General features: G+C 54.2%; 1 non-coding gene and 1 pseudogene across 1 annotated transcript; both read left to right on the top strand.

Moving 5' to 3' along the window:
* Positions 1–1600: 1600 nt before the first annotated feature.
* On the top strand, positions 1601–9876 carry LOC133052151 (protein PRRC2B-like; annotated as a pseudogene).
* On the top strand, positions 7491–7576 carry LOC133053311 (small nucleolar RNA SNORD62). The gene has a single exon (XR_009692229.1). It is a non-coding gene; the product is annotated as a small nucleolar RNA SNORD62 (small nucleolar RNA).
* Positions 9877–12532: the final 2656 nt, after the last annotated feature.

The raw sequence follows: 12532 nt of genomic DNA, 5'->3' as shown, positions 1-12532 counted from the left end.
GAGATGTCAGCATACCCCTGTCTCCTTGGGCCAGTTAAGAGTTGAGTGTCATCTGTGTCCCCTTCTCCCCTTCCCTGGACAGAATGTGGTGTGTCACTGTAAGCTCAGGGGCAGAAACAAGCGGAGCTGAAGCCCAGACCCCTTTCAGAATCTTCTTGCAGGGTTCAGAAGCCGACAGACACTGGCTCCTTGGTGTGTGTGGGCTCCCTGGAGCAGTAGCTCATCTTTCCTGTGTCTGTGCAAGAGACCCTCGGGCATCTCCCGCTGCTAGCTGCCTGACCCCTTAGCTTTCTGCCACCAGCCATGAGCTCTCTAGTTGGTTGTGTCCTGTTTCCATTTGCCAGTTCATTATACCCTTTGACATAGGGGCTCTTCATCGAGAACTAAGACTGGACCTCCAGGGTCTTTGAACAGGCCTTTCAGATTGCATGTGTGTGTGCCTGCAGAGGTTCTGTGATCAGATGACGTGAAGCAGGTGGGGTGCTGCATCTGCGTGATGGTCGGGGCAGCTTGTCTCCTCTGGGCCTGTGGGCGACCCATGGCTTGCTGAACGAGGTGAACAATTGGCTGATTGCTTCCTTCGGGATTGATGAAACCCATAATGCCCGCGGATTCCCTCAGTGGGACCGGCTGTCGCTCTGAGGACCAGAGCTGTGTGCCCCCGCTGCTGGAAAGGAAGATGACTGCCATTGACCCCGCCCCATGTGGAGCCCCGAGGGTTACATGGCATTGCAGAGCAAAGGCTACTCGCTGACCCACCTGAAATCCAGCGACAATTTGGCCATGGACGTGCATGTCAGGTGAGGCGACACTTGGTCCTGCTGCCCTGCAGCTGAAGGAGGAATCTCGGTCCTCAGTAAGATGGGCTCTGGGAGGAGGCCCTGTCCCGGGAGACACTGCCCTCAGGGAAGGGGCACCTTGGGAGGGACCGGTGTGCTCTGGGGAAGGAGCGTGAGATGAAGATGGCTGGGTGCTTTCACGTGAGAGGCTCTGATGGTGACTGAAGGCCCAGGAGGAATCCTGGGGTCAGAGGCAAATCCCACAGAACCTTGGGGCAGGGCCACAGGGTGGGGTTGAGTGCATGTGTTATGGCTCCTTCCTGTGAAAGTAAGGCGAGCTGGCAGAGGGGAGCACCTGCCTGGCCCAGGACACATGGCCTGTCCAAGAGGCGGCTGAGGACGAGGACCAAAAGACTGACCCCGTGCTGGCCAGTGTAGCCCCGGCCACCTCAGAGGACCAGGGCTCAGTCGGTGCCAGCTCAGACCATGAGGCCAGCCGTCCCGAGGGGCACAACAACACAGATGGGGCCCCAGAGGCCAGACCCTCCAGGGAGGCCAGCCACACACTCCTAACCAAGAGGAATAACTGGATCTTCATTGATGAGGAGCAAGGCTTTGGGGGCCGGGGGCCAGCCCGGGGCCATGGCCATGGGTTCTGAGAGTTCACCTTCTGTTGGCAGCCCACTGGTAGTAGCCTGTGGGGCGGGGGCGTCCTTGGGGCACAGGCCCTCTACAACGGCAGCCAGAGGAGTGGCCGGGGCCGGGGTCTGCAGGAGTTTGGCCCACCAGATTAATTCCCCCGGGCCAAGCCCCGGCGGAGGATGGCCAGCGAGACCCACAGTGAGGACTCTGAGTAGGAGGAGCTTCCAAGCAGCAACAGCAGCGAGGCGCCGAGCCTGAGGATGAGAGTGAGCTCCCAGAGTAGGAGGAGGCCACGGGAAGGAAGGGCGACTTCAGGGAGTCCTGGTGGTCTGGCAGGATGCACCCCCATAACAGCCCTGCAGTGTCCCAGTTTTAAAGATGGGAAGTTGAGGCCCAGAGAGGTTGAGTGATATGTCCAGGGTTACACAGCTGGTTAGGAGTGGAGCTGGGCCTCAGGTGTGTCTGTCGCTGAGGCCTGTTTTCTTCACTCTTTCCTGTTTGGTTTGAGATAACAGCGCATTACAGGGTTGTGAGAAGAGTGTCGAAATCCTCCCTGGGTTTCCTAGACCCTGGTGACAGTGAATAGGCTGAGGCCCAAGCCAGCTAAGGGCCTGGCCTTTTGAGTTGACTCAGTGCTTCGATTTCAGGTGTCTGTAGGGTTAGGTTATTCTTAGCTTGCAGTAAATGGAACCGTTGCCCTTCCTTGTGAATCTTGGTTCAGACACCAACATTGAAAATTGTGGATCCAGCCCTGGGGAGGAGAGTGAGGTGGGCTCTGGTGGGCGAAGGCTTCACTGAGGTCCTGACCAAGAAGCAGCGCTGCCTGCTGGAGGAGGAGAGGAGAAAGAAGGAGCAAGCAGTGCAGGTATGGGGCGTGATGCAAGGGGGCTGTACGCAGAGACCTGCGGAGTCGGAGTGTTGAGATTTTGGCCCGGGCTGGGAGAGGACGAATGACATGCTTGTAAGCAGGCAGTGCCTCCCAGGGCCCACTCTCCCTGTGCTCCGTGGGGTAGATGGTGTGATTTCCATGCTCTCAGAGGATGACTGGTCCTTGTTGACACCAGCTGAAATGAAGTGAGCAGGACATAGACCTCTGTCAGCTCCTGAAGTCCAGCCTCCTCCTATTGTAGTCTCAGATCGCAGCCCACTGGGCACTTCCAGGGGTGGTTTGGTTGGCATTGCCGTTCCCGCGTGGTCAAGGTTTTAACTGATGGTTCGTGAATTCTCTGGAGCGGTTTCTGGGTGTGGTTTTGGAGCCCAGAGGCGTCTTTCTGGGGGGAGCTAATTTTTCCCGTCTGCCATCGAGGCTGGACCCCATCACCCTCTTCTCCGTAGGTTCCTGTCAAAGGCCGAAGTCTTTCCTCTTGAATTCCTCTCGGTTTGCGAAGAAGCAGAACAACCTGTGTCTGGAGCAGGGCGACGGGCCTGTGCCCAGCAGCAGCCTGGGCACCGAGATCTGTGAGAGCAGCAGTCAGGGTAGGAGCTTGTGTTCGGATCCCAAGGCTCGGGCCGCCTCCCAGGCTTGCAGTCCTTCTCAGGGTAGGATTCTGCCTTGGGGCCGTGAGCATAGACACAGCATTGCCTGTTTCCTGGCTTCCTCTGCCTAGTCTGGGGTTAATGCCATCTGAGCACCACGTGCCGCTGCAGCCTCTGAACAGATGTACGTTTCCCTGCCTGAAGTGTGGTGGCGAGCAGAGCATTCTGCATCCAGTGACAGGAAAGAGTGGTCCCACCCCTCCTGGCTGAGGTCGCTCAGGAGTTGACTTGACTCTCACCCACATCAGCAATCCTCTCTTCTTACCTTGAGAGCGAGCAGCAGACGAATATTTGGGAGAACAGGAGTCGAGAGCTTTCCTGTCTGTGCTGTGTGCCCTTTCCTTGCCAGAAGGAAGGTTCTGTCGGCCCCTCCCCAAATGTCGTCTTAGACTTGAAACCAGACTAGGGTGGCCCTTAATTTGTAGAAAATCTCTGTTTCCCTGAAGTTAAAGGAATGTCTTATCCAGTGGTATTTTTCTGGTAATCTTTCATTTTAAAATACGAAACCATGTTAATTGAGCAGATTCTTCTTGAGTTCCTGCTTTGGGCAAGGCCCTGCAGGGAAGGCAGCGGGAACTTGGTGAAATCATCCATTGCTAGCTCTTTTATTCAAAGCAGCTGAGACTTCCAGAGTGAGTGACAACCCCGGAGCCGCATGACAGACATCCTGGGTTCTGAGCCTGGTTCTCTTAGTTTTACCACATGGCCTGTCTTCATGTTTCTGATTAAAACCTTGACTCTAAACATTTCAATGTAATATTGGGAAATAGTCAACTCTGATTGAAAGTACAGTAGTCTTTCAGTATATTTTGGGTGCAGTCAGTTTGGTTTTGTGAGAGTGGTGGGTGTCACAGTGTAAATGTCCAAAAATACGTACCTGCCAGCGTGGTCAAGCAGAATGGACCAACTAGGGAGTTACCCTTGGCTATCAAGGATTTCCCTCCTGGATTGCGCAGTGTCTCGTGGTTGCTCAGACCAGGGGTGTGTGGATGGCTTCAGAAGGGCCCTGGATCTTGGAAAAGAGCTCAGGAGATTTTCTGCACACACACACAGGGTCTGTGACTTTTGTTGGATTCTCAAGAATGCTTGGGCTAACAACAGTTGAGTAATAATCAGCTTGACTCGTTCAAAGACCCGTAGGGAGGTGCCAATTTGTAGAAATAAATAGTTGGCTTATGTGAGAAAAGCTTTACCGCAGCAGAGGTAGTGATACAGAATTCTAATCCCTGTGAGTGAGAAGTTGCTGGCATGTTTACCTGGAGCTCCTTGTCCATGAAATCACGGGAAGCTCGTTTATGGAAATGTTTCTGGGGATGTTGGGGAGTCGAATGAAGGTGTCAGACTGAGGAGGGAGGTGGTTTGGAGACTTGAGTTTGTGTGAGCTGCCCGTGGCCGTGTTTCTGGCTTGGTTGTTCCTCTTTGATGTCCCGACTCTGTCTTTCTCCTAGCAGCCCTCCCCCTTCAGGCCTCTGCTAGTGACTCCTGGACCAAAGCTGCCACTGCCTTCACCAGCACCAAGCCTGCCTCTGCTGAGGTGAGTGGCCCCCAGGCACCAAGCATGTGCTTACCATCAAGGGCCGTCCCAGTGGCCCGCCCATGCTCTCCCTGGCCAGGCAGTGAGCCTGGCTCATCGTTGGTCACCAGTCTTGCTTTCAGCTCTGCAGGAGGTGCCTGTGTGGGAGGGAGAAAGAGGGGATGGCCAGGGAGCACCCACCCTGGGTCCTTGGTGTCTGGCCATGCTCAGAGTGCAGGGGTCCATGTGTACCTGGGATCATGGGCTCGGGCCAGGAGACATGTCATGCCTCAGGTCTCGCTCTGCAGGACTCAGGTGCTGACTGGCCGTGTGTCCTGCACAGCAGGGCTTTAAGAGCAGCCAGGGAGACAGTGGTGTTGACCTGAGCTCAAAGTCCCAGAGTCCTTAGCGACCTCCTCGCAGCGCAGCTCCCCATGTGGCACCCTGAAGCCTGAGGATGCAAGTGGGCCTGGCCTGGTGCCCAAGGCCAATAGCCACAAGGAGCAAACTCAAAAGCAGTCAGAGCCAAAGGTCATCTGGAGCCCGGCTCTCCGGGGCTTGGCAGAACGGCCGGTGTCTTTTTTCTTCTTTTCTGGCTCCCAGTTCCTTGGAAGCTAGTGGTCAGGGTCACTCCAGGCTGTGTGTCTCAGCCTCTTTGCTCTTCCATCAAGGATTCAGAACAAGGCTCAGGACAGAGCACGGAGCACAGACTGGGACCCATCGGAAGTGAGTGCTCTCTGCAAAACAGAAAGGGCTCCGAGGGGGCCGAACGGCTGCCAGGCGCTGTGGTTCCCCATTCATGGGGTGGAGATTCACGGGGACTCTGTGCTGCCAGTGACACCCATTGAATTTGGAGCCAACCCGAAGATGAGGCTTGAAGTGTTTCTTCTCCACATCTCCCCAACCCCTGTTTTTGGTGCTTGGAGAGGAAGGAGGGGCCTTTCCTGGAGGAGTGGGCTGGTAGGTGCTGGCAACACTCCAAGGGATGTCGTGGGGTGGCATCCTGGTTGCCGAGCTGCTATGGGCTGGTCCCGTCTCCCTGCCAATGCCAGGCAAGTTCTCAGACCAAGCAGGAAGCCAGGCAGGGAAGGGGATGGCTGCCTTGCTTGGGGGCTTTTCGGAAACAGCTGGCCGTTTTGTTCACATGGTGAATACTGCTTACTTATTTACTTTTAAGTCTTTATTTATGTGGCTGTGCTAGGTCTTAGTTGCGTCACATGGAGTCTTTGGTCTTCGTTGCGGCATATGGGATCTAATTCCCTGAGCAGGGATCGAACCCGGGCCCCCTGCAGCGGGATCCCGGAGTCTTTGCCCCTGGACCACCGGGGAAGTCCCATACTGGGTTTTTTGAGTTGCTGAGGCAATGGGTCTCCTTCACGTGTGTCTCTGCCAGAAGGCGAGCCAGGGTGATTTCGGTGGGCCTTGTTCCCTTTTTTTTACAGGACTCTGATTTCAGCTTGCAGCCCGGCTCTGCCTCTGGTCCCACAGGGATTCCAGTTGTCAAACTTCAGGACACATTGGCCATGCTTCTACTGCCCAGCTGTGTGGTCCCTGTGCCAGCAGGCCCCGGGGAAGAGAGCCTCGTCAGTGTGGCTCTCGGGTTGGAAGGGTTGGTTTGTGTCTTGGTGCCGTTTCTAGCTAGTTGAACGCCCGTGGCAAGTTGTTCCCCGCTCTGGTTTTGTGAGCTTAAAATGGAGTGGTGTAACCCCTAAGGTCTGTTGTATTTGGCACTTTGTGATTCAAAACTTCCCGGGTTCCGCAGTCACACACGTTTGAGAGTGCTGTGCTAATTTAAGTCAACAAGTGTCCTTACTCTGCGATTATTCAGAAACCCCATGACATGCAGGTGGGCGCTGGACACTGCAGGAAGGGGGTCTAGCACTGTATTTCTGAGCATGTTTCCAGGGCCTGTTTTTCGCAGTCTGGGGGAAGGGGCTGAGACAGGAACTGGGACCTCCATGCCATGCAGTGGGGCCTGCGTGCTGGCCACCAGCTGTGCTTCTGTTGCTGAAACACGGCGGCCCTGCTGGAAGGCTGGGTCCGGGCAGGAGAGGGTGTGGTTCCCTCCTTTGCAGGTGTCCCACTGTGTCCTTCCCTCCAGGCCGGGCTCACCCCCAGCATCCCCATCCTGCAGCGTGACCACCACATCCAGAGAGCCATCAGCCCCTCCCACATGTCCTTCCCCACCGCTGACTTCACTCTGAAGGTAACTTGGGGCCTGGCTTGTGAGTGGGCAAGAGCAAGCAGACCCCACCCCAGCACACCCCCTCCTTCCACCCCTGGACTTAGCTTTGTGCCACCGCTGCCTTCTGGCCCGTAACTTCAATCTCCCCCCACCTCCTTGCATCCAAAGATGGAGTCTGTGCACAAGGCTTGGGAAAACTCGCCCAGCTAGCCGGAGCAGAGCTCGCCAGGAGGCTCCAGCTCAGGCCCGCAGCCCCCACCCTCCAGGGGGGCCTCCCGCGGGATCAGCTATAGCTCCTTCAGTGGAGTCTCCAAGCCCTCTGTGCCCGTGGCCTCAGTCACACTTTCTGCAGCCCTTCCAGGTACCTCTCCCCTGGTCCAGCTCACGGATCCTTCTCCGTTCCCTCGAGGGAAACATGGGTTTGTAGCCCTGAGGCCCCCCTGCCTTGACCTAAGGAGCATGTTCCTGCCTGGGGGCCATGGGTTCCTGTGTGCTCTGGTCTCTGGCACTTGCTGCTCTCAGCGTCCGACCCTGGGGGGCGACATGACTCTGTGACCTCTGCAGGGCTCTCTCACCTCCTGCAGAGAGGTCCCATCAGAGATTCTGTCGCATGAGCAGCTGTCTGAACGTTGCCCCATCCTCTGTGAAATAGCAGGGTCGTGATGGCCCAGTGCGGGGTCACCATGCCCATGAGATGAGCTCACATCCAGGGAGGGTTTTGTATCAACTGAGCCTCAATAAGCAGGAGCCAGTTTTACCCCAATGGTCACTGTCCTCATCACGGTGTCAGTGCCCAAAGGAGCCCGTGGGGACTCAAGGGGCCCAGCTGCCAGCGTCTCAGTGATCCGGTTGCAACAGATCCTTCTGACTCTCCACTGTGGACTCAATAGCAGGGAGATGAAGAGGACCGTGACTGAGAGACCTTGGCAGCCTCCTTTATGACCGAGCCCTTCCTGGGTGTGCGGGGTGGTGGGTGAGAGGGGAAGGCTGGCTGCAGCGGCCCCTCTCCCCGGGCCCTGGGCTGCACAGGAGCCCAGGGCCACCTCTGCCACGTTGCCTCCCCCCACCACTTTGCAGGACCTTCTGGGACAGTGAGACTTGATCCTGTTCCCCTGCCTCGAATTGTGTTTCCAGGCAGCCACCTGCCACCTCTCTACCTGGATGGCCATGTGTTTGCGAGTCAGCCCCGGCTGGTTCCTCAGCAGCAGAGTTACCAACAGGTAATGCCAGCGAGACAGGTGACCCAGGGATAGAGGGGAGGGTGCAGCACAGGGCGTGATTGGCTGCTTCATGTACCCGTTCCTGGCCTGTCTCATGTTTTGAACCCCTCACATTACTGCCGTGTACCTGGCACGTTATGGCAGCCAGTCAGTGTTTCCCGAGTGAACGTGTGAGAGCCGAGGAGGAGGGACGGAGCTGAGTGCTCTGGACGGCTTAGCTTTCCTTTCTTGACGCTCTCGCTCCTGCACCCTAGCCAGGGGATTCACTGAAACGGAATTCTCTTTGGTGATCAGGTATCCTTCTGATGAAGAGAAGAAAGGCCTAGACTCCCAGGCATGGATGCGTTAGAAAGCGGTAGTTGTATAAATGAGCAGGTGTCTGTGTTCATGCACAGTGGGCACAATTCTGTGCTGGCAGGGGCCGCGTGTGGAGGGAGTCTCCCTCCTGAAGCTGGTGCTGGGCCTTCCACGGGGCTCCTGTGCCCGCCAACCCCTGTTCCTGCAGAGCCCAGGGTGAAGCACTGCCCCAGGGGCAGAGGATATGGCCCATCCTGACCTTTTCAGAGCATATTCTTAAACTTTATGTCTTTTGGCTCTGCAAGGTCTCATAACTGGGCCATACCACCTGTATTCTTCTGTCCGTGGCGTTATCCATCCACGGTTCCACTTCTGGACCCGCCTCTGTTGGGGGTGGAGCTCAGGCTCCTTCATCCAGCTGTGCAGGGTCCAGTGTAGGGATGCTTGTAGTGCTGGTTTGGGGTTGCTTCCTGCCGGTTCTCTGCTCTCTCCTGAGAAGGAAGGAAGTGCAGGCAGGCTGTGTTGAGTTCACTCTATGGGTGGTGTTGGATGCCCCAGGAACAAAGACTGGGGTGGAGGTGAAGGGGTGCTGGTGATGGGCTGTGAGAAACAGCTTGCAGGGCAGCATGGTGAACCACCCACCTCCCCAACTGCAGGCTGCTGCTTCCCAGCAGACCCCAATTTTCCTTCCCACGTCTCTCTCTCTCTCTCTCTTTTTCCCATTTATTTGTATTAGTTGGAGGCTAATTACTTTACAATATTGTAGTGGTTTTTGCCATACATTGACATGAACCAGCCATGGATTTACATGAGTTCCCCATCCTGAACCCCCCTCCCACCTCCCTCCCCATCCCATCCCTCTGGGTCATCCCAATGCACCAGCCCCGAGCACTTGTCTCATGCATCCAACCTGGACTGGAGATCTGTTTCACACTTGATAACATACATGTTTTGATGCCGTTCTCTCAGATCATCCGACCGTCGCCTTCTCCCATAGAGTCCAAAAGTCTGTTCTATACATCTGTGTCTCTTTTTCTGTCTTGCATATAGGGTTATCGTTACCATCTTTCTAAATTCCATATATATGCGTTAGTGCACTGTATTGGTGTTTATCTTTCTGGCTTACTTCCCTCTGAATAATGGGCTCCAGTTTTATCCATCTCATGAGAACTGATTCAAATGTATTCTTTTTAATGGCTGAGTAGCATTCCACTGTGTATTATGTACTACAGCTTCCTTATCCATTCGTCTGCTGATGGGCATCTAGGTTGCTCCCATGTCCTGGCTGTTATAAACAGTGCTGCGATGAACATTGAGGTACACGTGTCCCTTTCAGATCTGGATTCCTCGGTGTGTATGCCCAGCAGTTGAATTGCTGGGTCATATGGCAGTTCTGTTTCCAGTGTTTTTTTTTTTTAAGGAATCTCCACACTGTTCTCCATAGTAGCTGTACTAGTCTGCATTCTCACCAACAGTGTAAGAAGGTTCCCTTTTCTCCACACCCTCTCCAGCATTTATTGCTTGTAGACTCTTGGATAGCAGTCATTCTGACTGGCGTGTAACGGTACTTCACTGAGGTTTTGATTTGCATTTCTCTGATAATGAGTGACGTCTCTTAAAGCTCAAGCCCAGCTGGGACTGAGGGACGGGCCGCATGTCTCCCAGTCTCAGGAGATCTTCAGCTCCTTACAGCCCTTCAGGTGAGATGCCTGGGTTTGAGGGGGCTTTGCGGCTTGCCCCCAGGGGTTCCAGCCTTCACAGGCTGTGGGGCTCTTCCCTTGTCCACCTGTTGCTGTGAGCATGTCCACGGGGGATGCGGGTTGGGGTAGAGAGTGAACTGTGGTGTGTTAGAGACCAGGGGCCCAGCCTTGTCTTTTGTCCCCGTGTCCTCCTGCCTCCCTTCCTGCTCTCCCCCATTGCTGCCCTTGGCCCGCTCTCTCAGTGTGTCTGTCCCATGCTTTTGGCATCACACAGGTTTTCCTGTGCCTCATACAGCCTGTATGTCTGCTTAACCAGTGAGGTTCAAACTGGGGTCCCTAGACTAGCAGCAGCAGCATCTAGGAGCTTGCTGTAAATGCAGGTTCTCAGGCCCCATCCCAGGCCTTTGTGTCAGAAACCCTGGGGCTGAGGCAACAGCCCATGTGGGAGTGAGTGCTCTGGGGGCTGAGGTGAGACCAGCCAGTTCAGCCGCTTACCTGACCTGACCATCCATCTGGCTTTTGCAGACACTTTCTTTTGGGCTTTCAAAAGACAGGTGGCACTAGTGGTAAAGAATCCGCCTGCCAACACAAGAGACGCAGTGGACACAGGTTCAATCCCTGGGTGGGGAAGACCCCCTGGAGAAGGAAATGGGAACTCACTCCAGTATTCTTGCCTGGAAAATTCCATGGACAGAGGAGCCGTGTGGGTTACAGTCCATAGGTTGCAAAGAGTCAGACACAATTGAGCCCACACACATATATACACATATACTTTTAATCCAAGAGAAAGCAGAGGTTAGAGAAGTAGTTACATACAGTTCAGGACAAAACCAGATAAAACACGAGGGGGACTTCCCTGGGGGTTCAGTGGACGGGAATCCACCTGTCAATGCAAAGGACACTGCTTCGACGGCTGGTCTGGGAAGATCCAAAGTGCCACGGAGCAACTGAGTCCATGCCCCACAGCTACTGAGCCTGTGCCCTAGAGCCCATGTTCTGCAGTAAGAGAAGACACCGCAATGAGAAGCCTCTGCTCAGCAACTAGAGTGTAGACACCCCTGGCCACAACTAGAGACATCACATGTGCATCAACGAACACTAAGTGCAGGCAAAAATATGTAAATAGTCAACATGACGAGAGGAGAGCAGGCCAGCTTCTCCGAGTAAAGGGCAGTGTGGAGCTGGCTAGGGATCGTGTTCGAAAGCCAAGTGGAAAGTAAAGCCTCACAGTCGCTTACAGACAGCTAAATGAGCTCTTTGTCCCAGGCTCCCCTGTCGGTCCCACAAATGCAGAGCCATGAGCAGACGTTGTTACAGTTTTAGTTGTAGGTTTAGCAGATATTAATAGGTTTTTGCCATCATCCCTGGAGAAAAACCTGTCAGGGCAGAACCAGAGTCACATGGGTACGTAGAGTAGGTGTGGACACTGGTCAGACATGTGAGAGGATAGTCGAAAGAATGTCCCAAGCAAGTGCCTAGTGTGTTGACTTCTGCTGTCATCCATCCCACAAGCGAAAGCTCATGAATTAATCAGGCCCACCTGAGGGTCTGACATTAGGGCAGAAGGAGAGACAGTGGGTCATTTAGGTGGCTCTGACTCCCGCCTCCACAGGCGACACTGTGAGGACACCCTCATCCACCCCCACTGAGGGGACTGGTCACAGTTTCCCAGGAGCAGAAATGCTGGAGTTCAGTGATGTGCAGGCTTCACTGGAGTCAGTCATGCCAGGCTGCTCCCTGGCACGATGCACCCATCTCCATTCCTACAGCATCCTGGGACTTTGGTGGATTTTCTCTTCTGTGACTAGCATATTTGTATCCTTTGCCCATTTCCACAAATCAGAATTGTAGTTATATTCTTGATACTCAGCAGGATATTGAATATATTAGTATATTCTTGATTTAATCTGTTATGGGCTTAAAACAATGTTTAGAAGTACTCCCCCACTCCTAGCTCACGAGAATATTTTCTTACAGTTTCTATAGTAGCTTTATTTATTCAGTAACTCAAGGAACAGTTTTTGCTGGACACCTTTCCAGGCCTCCGTGGAGATTCCAGTCCATCTGGGAAAGACTGTCAAGAAATGAGAAGACAACTGTGCAATGTAACCTGTGGAAAGGTGGTGAGATGTTGGCCAGAAGTGCAGCAGCAGAAAAGAGAGGGAGCGCTTGGAGAGGAGTGGTTGTCCATTTCCCACTGGGTGGTCGGGGTTGGCTCTGTTGTGAAGCAGAGATGGAGTGAAGACTTGAGGGAGGTTTGGGAGCGTGAAGAGACCAGTGTGGCTGAAGCAGAGTGGGAGAAGAGGAGAGCAGCAGGACAGGGGGTCAAGAGCTGACAGGGATTGGATGTGGAGGCCTCAGGGCACATGCTGAGGGCTTGTGCTCAGAGTGAAGTGGGAGGTGGTGGAGGGTGACTGTGGGTTGGATTGTGACTCCCAGAAAAATGTTGAAGTCCTAACCCCTGGAGCCTGTGAATGTGACAAAATCATGCCATTTTGAAAAATTCACTGTGTTTTCACTATTTCATTTCTGGCATTAATAAAGGTCATAAGGAAGAATCATGACTTAAGTGTCCTCTTATTTGTTTTAAGTAATGACCTCTGATAAAAACTCGGAACACGTTTTGAAGGCTGAGGGTTGAAAATAGACTTCCCTGATGT

Source organism: Dama dama, chromosome X, assembly GCF_033118175.1.
Source record: "Dama dama isolate Ldn47 chromosome X, ASM3311817v1, whole genome shotgun sequence".
In the NCBI taxonomy this organism is placed as follows: domain Eukaryota; kingdom Metazoa; phylum Chordata; class Mammalia; order Artiodactyla; family Cervidae; genus Dama; species Dama dama.
Note: the sequence above shows the minus strand (reverse complement) of the source record. Positions and strands in the feature narration are given on the sequence as shown.